The sequence below is a fragment of the Ostrea edulis genome, chromosome 2, assembly GCF_947568905.1.
Source record: "Ostrea edulis chromosome 2, xbOstEdul1.1, whole genome shotgun sequence".
In the NCBI taxonomy this organism is placed as follows: Eukaryota; Metazoa; Mollusca; class Bivalvia; order Ostreida; family Ostreidae; genus Ostrea; species Ostrea edulis.
Window position 1 is genome coordinate 104770290 of NC_079165.1, and position 11778 is coordinate 104782067.

The 11778-nt window shown below is 32.0% G+C and overlaps 1 long non-coding RNA gene across 1 annotated transcript; it reads left to right on the forward strand.

Moving 5' to 3' along the window:
• The first annotated feature begins 275 nt into the window (after positions 1-275).
• Positions 276-917, forward strand: LOC130052039 (uncharacterized). The gene is made up of 2 exons (XR_008800381.1): positions 276-455; positions 680-917. It is a non-coding gene; the product is annotated as an uncharacterized LOC130052039 (long non-coding RNA).
• Positions 918-11778: the final 10861 nt, after the last annotated feature.

Genomic DNA, 11778 nt, shown 5'->3' on the forward strand with positions numbered 1-11778 from the left:
TTTTGTTAGCCTATTATTCATATCAAGAAATCATAATACTTATATAATCATTATATTTAGAATGACTTATTATCCTTTTACTTCATATCTATGTTGTAATTTCTTGTGTGTATAATTATGTGGACTTTACCTTGTACCTTAAAGGAGAAGGCTTATATAGGCATTGCCTGCTGCCTAATCCTTATTATGTTATTCATAATAAAATACTGTTTAAATAGATCCAATGAAGAGATAAACTTTAGATGTTAGTTGCTGTGTGGGTTTTTTTTTTTTTTACATAATTGGATTGAGAGTTTTTATTGTATTTAGAATTATTTTGTTGTAGAAAAATGAAATCAACATTTAAAAAAAATTGGAATTTGTAGGTATGATGTTCCTGGTGTGTGGGGAATAAATTTTGTTCTGCAGGATGTTTTAGGAGGAAGGGGATAGCCTCTCTAAGGAGTGACCCTCAGGTAAAGGGAAAATCTAGTATACATGTTAAAAAACTTTCATCTGTAGATTGTAATTAAGCCACAAGAATTCTTTATTTTTATTCTGATCGATTTTATATACTGTAAACATAATTGAAATTTTGTGAAACAATCTGACATGAAATTATATTGGGATTTTATATAATTTGATATCCAGCTCAAGTTCAAACAGAAAACTAAATACAGTACATATGACTTTCTTGTAGGGGAAAGCCATGGGACAGATGCTTTTGGACTTTGAAATACAAAATGTGCCAAACTTGGTGGAAAAAATTGAAGAGAAATACAGAAGATAGTGTATGATTGTGAAATGATGGGGAACAAACATTATATTTTTAAAAAAAATACAAAACAATGTGGTGTGATTGTGAAATGATGGTTACATTTAAGAAAAATACAAAAGATTGTGTGTGGTGTGATTGTGATTTGTATTCAAATGATGGGGGGAATGGCGTCGTCCAGTGAGGGCGCCCAAGAGTCGCCTGAGAGTGATATTCATGAAATACAGAATTGTGGAACCAATCTCCTGCCCGTAAGTAGTCAAGATTCACAATTTAGTTGTGTACTATCAGAAAATCAGGGTATTTCTAACACCGATTTTGCGTACTGTCCTCAAAACACAGACTTTGTGCAAGCAGTCACTAATGGCTTATGTGGTAGTATGATCGAGTGACACTCACTCTATATTGGAGTCTATAGAAACGTATTGCCCAAATGAATATGTATCGCTTGATCATGTACTTCAAAATCTCCCTAGAGACTTATATGTGCAAAAACTTCTAGAGATGACATCAAACAACGAACAGCTAATTATAGAATATAGAAATAGAATGTGAAAGCCAAAAATATTCAGGGGTGTCCAACGGGTAAACTTATTACCAGAAAAACAACCAAAAGTAACATTAGTTCCGCTAAATATGCTAGAGACGGTTTTGCGCTTTACTTGTTCTGCAACGGTGATAGTTCACATATATCTGATGTGTTTGATAAATCAAAACAAGATCATTACAATGAGTTCCCGACTCAATCGCTAATCGAACTACGATCGCTAACTCAAGTATTATTGCAGAGAGTGACCAAACTTGAGAAAAGACAGGCCAGCTATGTCAAGACAATAGAGTCTCTCAAAAGATCAATCAAGGACTTGAAATAAGAAAATACAACGCTTACAGATACAACCAATAAAATACAATCAGATTTTGTTTCACACGCAACACAATGCGAGACTTCTCGCAAAAACACCAATCCACACTTGAAGAAACTTGATGGTCTTGATTTCACTGAGTACCAAGTTGTGAGCAAGAAAATGAATGACGAACTATCAAGAGTATCTAAAGTATGTGTTAACTTACAGAAACAAATTTCAAAGACAAAAACACAAAAATCGTATGCTTCAGCTATTTCCCCGCAGAGAACCCCTCATCCATCCGAGGTGGAATTCAAAGGGACGTCACACCTGAACGAACAAGCTAACTGTACCTATGCAGTCAGTGCTGATTGTTCCGTTATGCACCAGCCCACTATGGAGCGCCAAATTAACATAAACTCAAATAATTGAAGATATCTTCAATTATTTGAAGATATCATCAATTCAATTATTGCTCTCTTTAATTGCATTGATGCGCGCATTAAATCAATTATTGCTCTCATCAAATGAATTAATGCGCGCTTCAATTCAATTATTGCTCTCATCAATTGAATTAATACGCGCATCAATTGAATTAATGAGAACAATAATTGATTTAATGAGCGCATTAATTGAATTATTGCTCTCTTCAATTCAATTGGTGCGCGCATTAATTCAATTAATGAGAGCAATAATAGATTTGATGCGCGCATTAATTCAATTATTGCTCTCTTCAATTCATTTGATGAGAGCATCAATTTAGTAGAAATATTGCTCGCAATAATTAATTTAGAGCTCGGTTTAAATAATTTGATGATCTCTTTAATTCAATTGAAGATATCTTTAAATCATTTACAATGCTTTTGTATAAGGAATTAATGCGCGCATCAATTCTTTTAAAGAGAGCAACAATTCAATTAAAGATATCATTAATTCAATTGTAGATATGTTGAATTGAAGATATCTTTAATTATATAGTTGCTCTCTCTAAAAGAATTATTGCTCTCTTCAAATGAATTAAAGATATCATTAAATCAATTGAAGAGAGCAATAATTGAATTAATGCGCGCATTATATCAATTATTGCTCTCATCAAATGAATTAATGCGCGCATCAATTCAATTATTGCTCTCATCAATTGATTTAATGCGCGCATTATATCAATTATTGCTCTCTTCAATTGAATTGTAGCGCGCATCCATTCAATTGTTGATATCATTAATTCATTTGAAGAGATCATTAATTCAATTAAAGCGCGCATCAAATCAGCTGAAGAATTAATGCTCTCATCAATTCAATTAATGCGCGCAATAATTCAGAATTGAAGATATCATTAATTATTTGAAGAGATCTTTAATTCAATTGTTGTGCGCATCAAATGAATTGATGATATCTTCAAATAATTGAAGATATCTTCAATTATTTGAGTTGATGTTAATTTGGCGCTCCATAGCCCACACATGCCAACAGTAAACATGACCCTCTCGAAACAATGACACCGAATACACAAGACTCGTCCAATCGCTCAGACAAATCTGTATGTCGCTCTGTATTATTCTCCAGCATTCCGAGCCGTAAAGTATTATCGATAAGATTATACTAATTGGTAGAAAAATGTTATTTTAATTTAAAACACAAAAATAGCAATTTTTATATCTTGAATAGAATTTAAATTGGTTGCCATGGCAACAAAAAATGCATATTGAGCAGCTTTACAAGGTCTACGTCAGAAAAATTTCACTTTAAACATAATATTTGGACCATAAATATTTAAAGCTGTATGGTCCGAATTACAATATTTTTTTCCATCTCGTAAAAGCGCTATTAAATCATCGCACGCATGTAGTTATGAGACTGTACGACATATCATAAATTATTTCACCTGTTTTAACGCAAATAATTTGATTTTAAATCGATGTTTACAAATAACCAAGTCACTCTGCCATTTCAAGTGACAGTCACGTGACCAGTTCAAACTTTCAGATCATCGGTGGTCTTATCTGTGTAAAGCTGTGTATTTTGTTATAACAGTACCGTACCATAAGTTTAATAGAAATAAAAATATCAAATACCTCTTAGTAATTCGTTGTTTTACGCTCTTTCAGCCTTAAAACTAGACAGATGCGTATGAGTTAATACATCATGTTGGGATTCCCCTGACGCGCGTGGGTCTATTTATAGACGTCTATTATGGGATGATTTATATATGTAGCCACTATATTTACTTTCTAAATAATATTCGCACTGTTTTCTTTTACATGCAGATGTTTTCAACCATGTAATTAAGGGAAAGTTAATAACTTTATAAAGTAATGAATCTGCTTTAAAGTAATTATGTACAAAAAAAATACATGGACATCGGGTCATACAGCTAGTAATTCCACCCTCCTGTGACATCATAAAATTTAACAAAATCAATGATTTATTTAGATTTATGATTGATATTACCATACATTTTGTTCAGTCTTTTCCAATGGTTATTGTAAAAAAAAAAAAAAATCTTGTTAAACATAAAATAATTCGAAAGTCTAAGTTATACATGAATAACCAATAATATGTTTCAAAATATTGAATCCAAGGGCAATAACTCTGTTTTCATTGAATCCTTTATCAAGTTCATTATGCGATAGATTTTCTTTATTTTTGACAGAAATTTTGAATATTTTGTAAAGAAACAGTTTCATGAAATTATTATAAATACTATTACATTGTTTTAACCAGTTTTTGTGAAATTTTCATGATGCTGTTGAAGGAAAATTGCAATTTTACGACATTGGTATATGATTTTGTGTATGTATGTCTCGCATCTTAAAAAGTGTGATGACCTATATATTTCTTTGATAGTTTATTAGTTTTTACTATAATAAATTGAAATAAATTCACATTTTAAACTTTTATCAGATGATAAAAAAGAATTAAATCATTTATGCGATTTGTCACTTTGTTTTATATACTTAATTACAGTTGTGAAGTTTGGGGTAGCCATAGTGCAAAAGATGTTGAAAAAGTGCACTTGGAATATTTGAAGTCTGTACTGGGTGTCAGGAAAAATACAAATAATGCTATGGTGTATGTAGAAACAGGCAGACTGCCCATGAACATTGTTCGCTGGTTTAGAATTTTTAAATTTTGGTTTAAATTATTACAAAGTGAAAATTGTATTTTGAAAACATGTTACAAAAGTTTACGTGAAGCAGACAAGGGTTAAAATCGTGTGATTAATTGGGCTATCCATATAAAACACAAACTATTTGATATAGGTTTGGGTCATATTTGGTGTAATCAAGAATATAATGGCGTATTTCCCAATAATTAAGCAAAGAATTTCTGATATTTTTGTGCAGAGTATTGTTGAACAAATCAACTCCTCACCAAGATGTAAAATTTATATGTACATTTATGACTATTTTTCATTGCAATTTTACTTGATGAAGGCTATACCACATGTTTATAAAAAACATATTAGTAGAATTAGAATGTCTTCGCATAATTTTGCCATTGAGAGTGGACGTCATTTTAATGTAGCAAGAAATAACCGCTATTGTAAACTTTGTAATTTAGATATTGAGGATGAATTTCATTTCATTTTAAAATGCCCTTACTTTATTGAATTGCGGAGGAATTATATCAAGAAGTATTATTGGAAAAACCCATCTGTTTTTAAACTTATACAATTATTAAGTGTAAAAAATTTTCAGAGTTCTGTAATTTGGGGAAATATCTTTACTGTGCCTTTAATTTACGTAATGATTTACTTTTATAGCATTCTCTGTCTATAAATTCACATCAGTATTGTGTAACATACCATATAATGTCACGCCATACTATACAATTGTTAACTTGTTTATTATTTTTGTAAACATGTATGCCATAAGACGTATGTCTTCAGCAATAAAGAATAATAATAATATAATTGTACACCTTTTGAAGAGTGCATTGAGCATTTTCATGAATAAGATACAATTCTAGCCCCCAAAATGATAAATGATACTTATATTTATTTGTCAAGTATTGTAGTATCACATTTATTAGAAATTAAGATGTTGAGTTTTTTCTTTTTCTTTTTTTTTTTCTAAATTCAATACAATATTTTCAATATCCCGGCGGGTTTTCCACGGTCCTGCTTCGTCATAGATTCATTGTTACATTAGCCCGAACCTGTCTTATACATATATACTACATCTTTGAAATAAATTCCCTCTTCTTGCTCCATTGTTTGATGTTTGTTTACATACATGTAGTTGAACATACAACTGTAACCTTCGCGACAATATAAAGCCCAGTCAGTGGTGGATCTAAAAAAAAAAGGGGGGGGGGTACCGTAAAGTTAATAAAAATGACAGTAATAAATCTGTTTTATGTCGACGTTATGCAGATATTCCCCAGACAAAATTAAGATATACTAGAAAAGAACCCTTTTTTATTCTCTACATTTCAAAGTTCATGCGATAAATCGCTCTATCAGCGCAAGTAGATGTTATATAGCATTGAAATATAAAGTGTATACATGTAACTAGAGAGCATTGTCAGGTTTCTTTTTAAAAATGCTTGTGAATGTCATAAAAATTTCTACCTTCGTTCATGTCGAATAACCTTGTCTTTGAGGATACTATTCACAAACAATGATCAAAATAAATCCTACTTTCCCCAGCAAGATTCGCAGAGATTACATGGTCACAACATAATTTTGATGGAAATTAACCGTAGCGCATACTACATATGTAATACTTGTGATTATGTATATATAAAAATTGTAGACTTTTATGATATCAAAGAAAATAATTTATAAATGATCATTTGAGAAACATTATTATTATTTTGTCATAGAGATTTACACATACGCCGCATGATGGAATTAAGTAGCCATGGTAACTTTGGGTACTATGTACTGATATAATTTCCTCTGGCGGGGAAATATATGACCCTTATATTCAGGAACTTCGTCAACATGAACTTTATGTGGTTTTGTTGGTGTGGTTGCCAATGCCAGACATCCTGATAGTTTGTCCTATCTCATACAAGCCTTAACTCCAGAGGCTGTCGAAAGCTATTTTTCTCATCTCTTTGAGAAGGAACATTTACCTACTCACAAGAAAGTACAAAGGTATTTTTTATATATATGAATCAAAAATAATTTTTAATTATCCCTCTAAAGCTGGACTTTGACTTTGTATACCTACATATTTTATATACGTTGTCAATGTTAGACAACCTTCAGAACACCAATGTGTCACATTTGTATCTCTATTTTATGCTCATGAGAAATGAGTAAAAAATATATTGGTTTACAATTTATTATTAGTCTCATAAGCACTTGCACAATAACATTTTAACAGTAATAGTATAGCACAATTTATGCACATACAATTCTCCTAACTGCTCAGATTAGATTAATAAAACTCAGTAGAATTAAATCCAAATGTCAGAATTAAAGTGTTACACAAAAAAATATACAACGTATCCCCCCCTCCTTTTTTTTGATTCACACAGTTCTCACAGCATTCAGAGTCCAGTTCTAAATCCCAACAAGACAAAAAATTGCTGTCAAATATCAAACAAGTACTGCAAACACAGATCACTCTAACTTGCCCTTGAGAAACTACACTGGGCAGCAACTTGTGCCTGATGATACTTATAGGGTTGTATCCTCTCGTTGTGGAAGTTTAGCGTGGCTGACACGAAGTTAGGGGGATCGCAGTCGGTATCCACGGCGCGCAAGATTTCCCAGGAATGAACCTGCGCCTGTAGCCAGCTGCGGACGTAGTATTGTTTGTAGAAGTACATTACGGTGTGGACCACGGTCTTGCATCCCATGTAGTGAAGAGCTTGTTCTTTTCGGCCTAGCTGGAGAGACCTTTCAATCTGACGTTGATGTCTCTGAATCAACTTATCTGAAAAACAAAAACAGAAATTGCATTAATCACATTAAAATATCCTGTGTCTTACATTAGAGTGTTATGAAAGTACATTACACATCATCATGTTTATTGTTGATAGGGATTGACTGAACTAAACATCGGTACAAGACATCTAACAATTTTACATTATATTGTTGTCTGATAGAGATTTACCCCCCCAATAGAATCCCTGCTAGTTTGGATCTCTTTGTAAATAAAGTATTGCATTATATCAGTATAACTTGCAGATCATATATCCTTTATTTATGAAAACCCTATTACAGCATACTAAGCAATTAATTTAATACCGTTTTGGAGCAATTTCTTGGGGGAGGGGGTTGAGTTCTAATCTTAAAAAATAAAATAACAAATAATAGATATATACCATATTTTCAAATTCCCAATTATCCCTCAAATTAAGATATGTCGAGTTACACTGTATTTAATATTAGAAAATGATAGGAATTGGGGTTGGGTGTAAAGAATCCCATGTTTCTTATATAAGGTTAATTATACTTTGTATCATTTAACACAATAGCATGTTCAATAAAAGCATACCTAACAGAACAATCTCTTGCCTGGCTCTTTCATGGTATCTAAGTTGTCTCAGCAGACTGTGGGCAATATCAATATTTTCCATTTTGGTTTCAGAGGAGAGATCAGGACAATATCAATGTGTGAAGCAAAGTTCAGTTTTGATGCAACTTTAAAAAACACCCCTCTTATATAGGTACTGTGTTTATTTGGAGTTACTCATGGACTCTCATCAATCAAACTCATGAGGCCAAAATTGGGTGATTAGCCTACGGAGATCAAAGGAGGACTCCCCTGTATAAACACAGTTCTACAGTCCACAGCTTGGTTGTTTAATTACAGACCTAAATGAGGGCATTAGTGTCACTTGTTAGTTACTCTGGAAGTTAATGATGGTCAATTTCATACAATTATACTATTATGTTTAAGCAATTTTAACATATTAAAGAGTTTAATTAATGTTGAGTTATACTTAGTTCTTTTTATAAGTGTTAAAAAATATAGCTTCTGTGTTGTTGGGTTTTTTTTTGGGGGGGGGGGTGTTTTGGGTTTTTTATATATAATTGAATTTAATTAATAATTTAGTAATATGTTCAGAAATATATTATAGAAAGCAAAAGATTTAAAAAATGCATTTAATACATGTGTGTTTGTTATGTATGTCTATTCGTATCATGTTAAGTCGGTACTCTCAATCTTTCTTCTTCTTTTCATTGGTTTTTGTACACATAAAAAAGTACATGAATACAACAAGTCATATATAATTATCATTATGTGCATGGAGAGATATAGTGAGAAAGAGAGAAAAAGAGAGACGCATGTTTTAAGTAAATATTGAGTTCCATCTGTTCCATTGAGTATCAATTTTTTTCTTTTCACCATTTTTTTCCCCTGTTGTACTTATTCGTTTTTCTTTCACTATTTTCATTTGATTTCATTTTTTCTCTTTTGTATGTCATTTAGATCCCATTAACCATCCCACATTTCTATTTTGTTAGCCTATTATTCATATCAAGAAATCATAATACTTATATAATCATTATATTTAGAATGACTTATTATCCTTTTACTTCATATTTCTTGTGTGTATAATTATGTGGACTTTACCTTGTACCTTAAAGGAGAAGGCTTATATAGGCATTGCCTGCTGCCTAATCCTTATTATGTTATTCATAATAAAATACTGTTTAAATAGATCCAATGAAGAGATAAACTTTAGATGTTAGTTGCTGTGTGGGTTTTTTTTTTTTTTTTTTACATAATTGGATTGAGAGTTTTTATTGTATTTAGAATTATTTTGTTGTAGAAAAATGAAATCAACATTTAAAAAAAATTGGAATTTGTAGGTATGATGTTCCTGGTGTGTGGGGAATAAATTTTGTTCTGCAGGATGTTTTAGGAGGAGGGGGGATAGCCTCTCTAAGGAGTGACCCTCAGGTAAAGGGAAAATCTAGTATACATGTTAAAAAACTTTCATCTGTAGATTGTAATTAAGCCACAAGAATTCTTTATTTTTATTCTGATCGATTTTATATACTGTAAACATAATTGAAATTTTGTGAAACAATCTGACATGAAATTATATTGGGATTTTATATAATTTGATATCCAGCTCAAGTTCAAACAGAAAACTAAATACAGTACATATGACTTTCTTGTAGGGGAAAGCCATGGGACAGATGCTTTTGGACTTTGAAATACAAAATGTGCCAAACTTGGTGGAAAAAATTGAAGAGAAATACAGAAGATAGTGTATGATTGTGAAATGATGGGGAACAAACATTATATTTTAAAAAAAAATACAAAACAATGTGGTGTGATTGTGAACTGATGGTTACATTTAAGAAAAATACAAAAGATTGTGTGTGGTGTGATTGTGATTTGTATTCAAATGATGGGGGGAATGGCGTCGTCCAGTGAGGGCGCCCAAGAGTCGCCTGAGAGTGATATTCATGAAATACAGAATTGTGGAACCAATCTCCTGCCCGTAAGTAGTCAAGATTCACAATTTAGTTGTGTACTATCAGAAAATCAGGGTATTTCTAACACCGATTTTGCGTACTGTCCTCAAAACACAGACTTTGTGCAAGCAGTCACTAATGGCTTATGTGGTAGTATGATCGAGTGACACTCACTCTATATTGGAGTCTATAGAAACGTATTGCCCAAATGAATATGTATCGCTTGATCATGTACTTCAAAATCTCCCTAGAGACTTATATGTGCAAAAACTTCTAGAGATGACATCAAACAACGAACAGCTAATTATAGAATATAGAAATAGAATGTGAAAGCCAAAAATATTCAGGGGTGTCCAACGGGTAAACTTATTACCAGAAAAACAACCAAAAGTAACATTAGTTCCGCTAAATATGCTAGAGACGGTTTTGCGCTTTACTTGTTCTGCAACGGTGATAGTTCACATATATTTGATGTGTTTGATAAATCAAAACAAGATCATTACAATGAGTTCCCGACTCAATCGCTAATCGAACTACGATCGCTATCTCAAGTATTATTGCAGAGAGTGACCAAACTTGAGAAAAGACAGGCCAGCTATGTCAAGACAATAGAGTCTCTCAAAAGATCAATCAAGGACTTGAAATAAGAAAATACAACGCTTACAGATACAACCAATAAAATACAATCAGATTTTGTTTCACACGCAACACAATGCGAGACTTCTCGCAAAAACACCAATGCACACTTGAAGAAACTTGATGGTCTTGATTTCACTGAGTACCAAGTTGTGAGCAAGAAAATGAATGACGAACTATCAAGAGTATCTAAAGTATGTGTTAACTTACAGAAACAAATTTCAAAGACAAAAACACAAAAATCGTATGCTTCAGCTATTTCCCCGCAGAGAACCCTTCATCCATCCGAGGTGGAATTCAAAGGGACGTCACACCTGAACGAACAAGCTAACTGTACCTATGCAGTCAGTGCTGATTGTTCCGTTATGCACCAGCCCACTATGGAGCGCCAAATTAACATAAACTCAAATAATTGAAGATATCTTCAATTATTTGAAGATATCATCAATTCAATTATTGCTCTCTTTAATTGCATTGATGCGCGCATTAAATCAATTATTGCTCTCATCAAATGAATTAATGCGCGCTTCAATTCAATTATTGCTCTCATCAATTGAATTAATACGCGCATCAATTGAATTAATGAGAACAATAATTGATTTAATGAGCGCATTAATTGAATTATTGCTCTCTTCAATTCAATTGGTGCGCGCATTAATTCAATTAATGAGAGCAATAATAGATTTGATGCGCGCATTAATTCAATTATTGCTCTCTTCAATTCATTTGATGAGAGCATCAATTTAGTAGAAATATTGCTCGCAATAATTAATTTAGAGCTCGGTTTAGATAATTTGATGATCTCTTTAATTCAATTGAAGATATCTTTAAATCATTTACAATGCTTTTGTATAAGGAATTAATGCGCGCATCAATTCTTTTAAAGAGAGCAACAATTCAATTAAAGATATCATTAATTCAATTGTGGATATGTTGAATTGAAGATATCTTTAATTATATAGTTGCTCTCTCTAAAAGAATTATTGCTCTCTTCAAATGAATTAAAGATATCATTAAATCAATTGAAGAGAGGAATAATTGAATTAATGCGCGCATTATATCAATTATTGCTCTCATCAAATGAATTAATGCGCGCATCAATTCAATTATTGCTCTCATCAATTGATTTAATGCGCGCATTATATCAATTA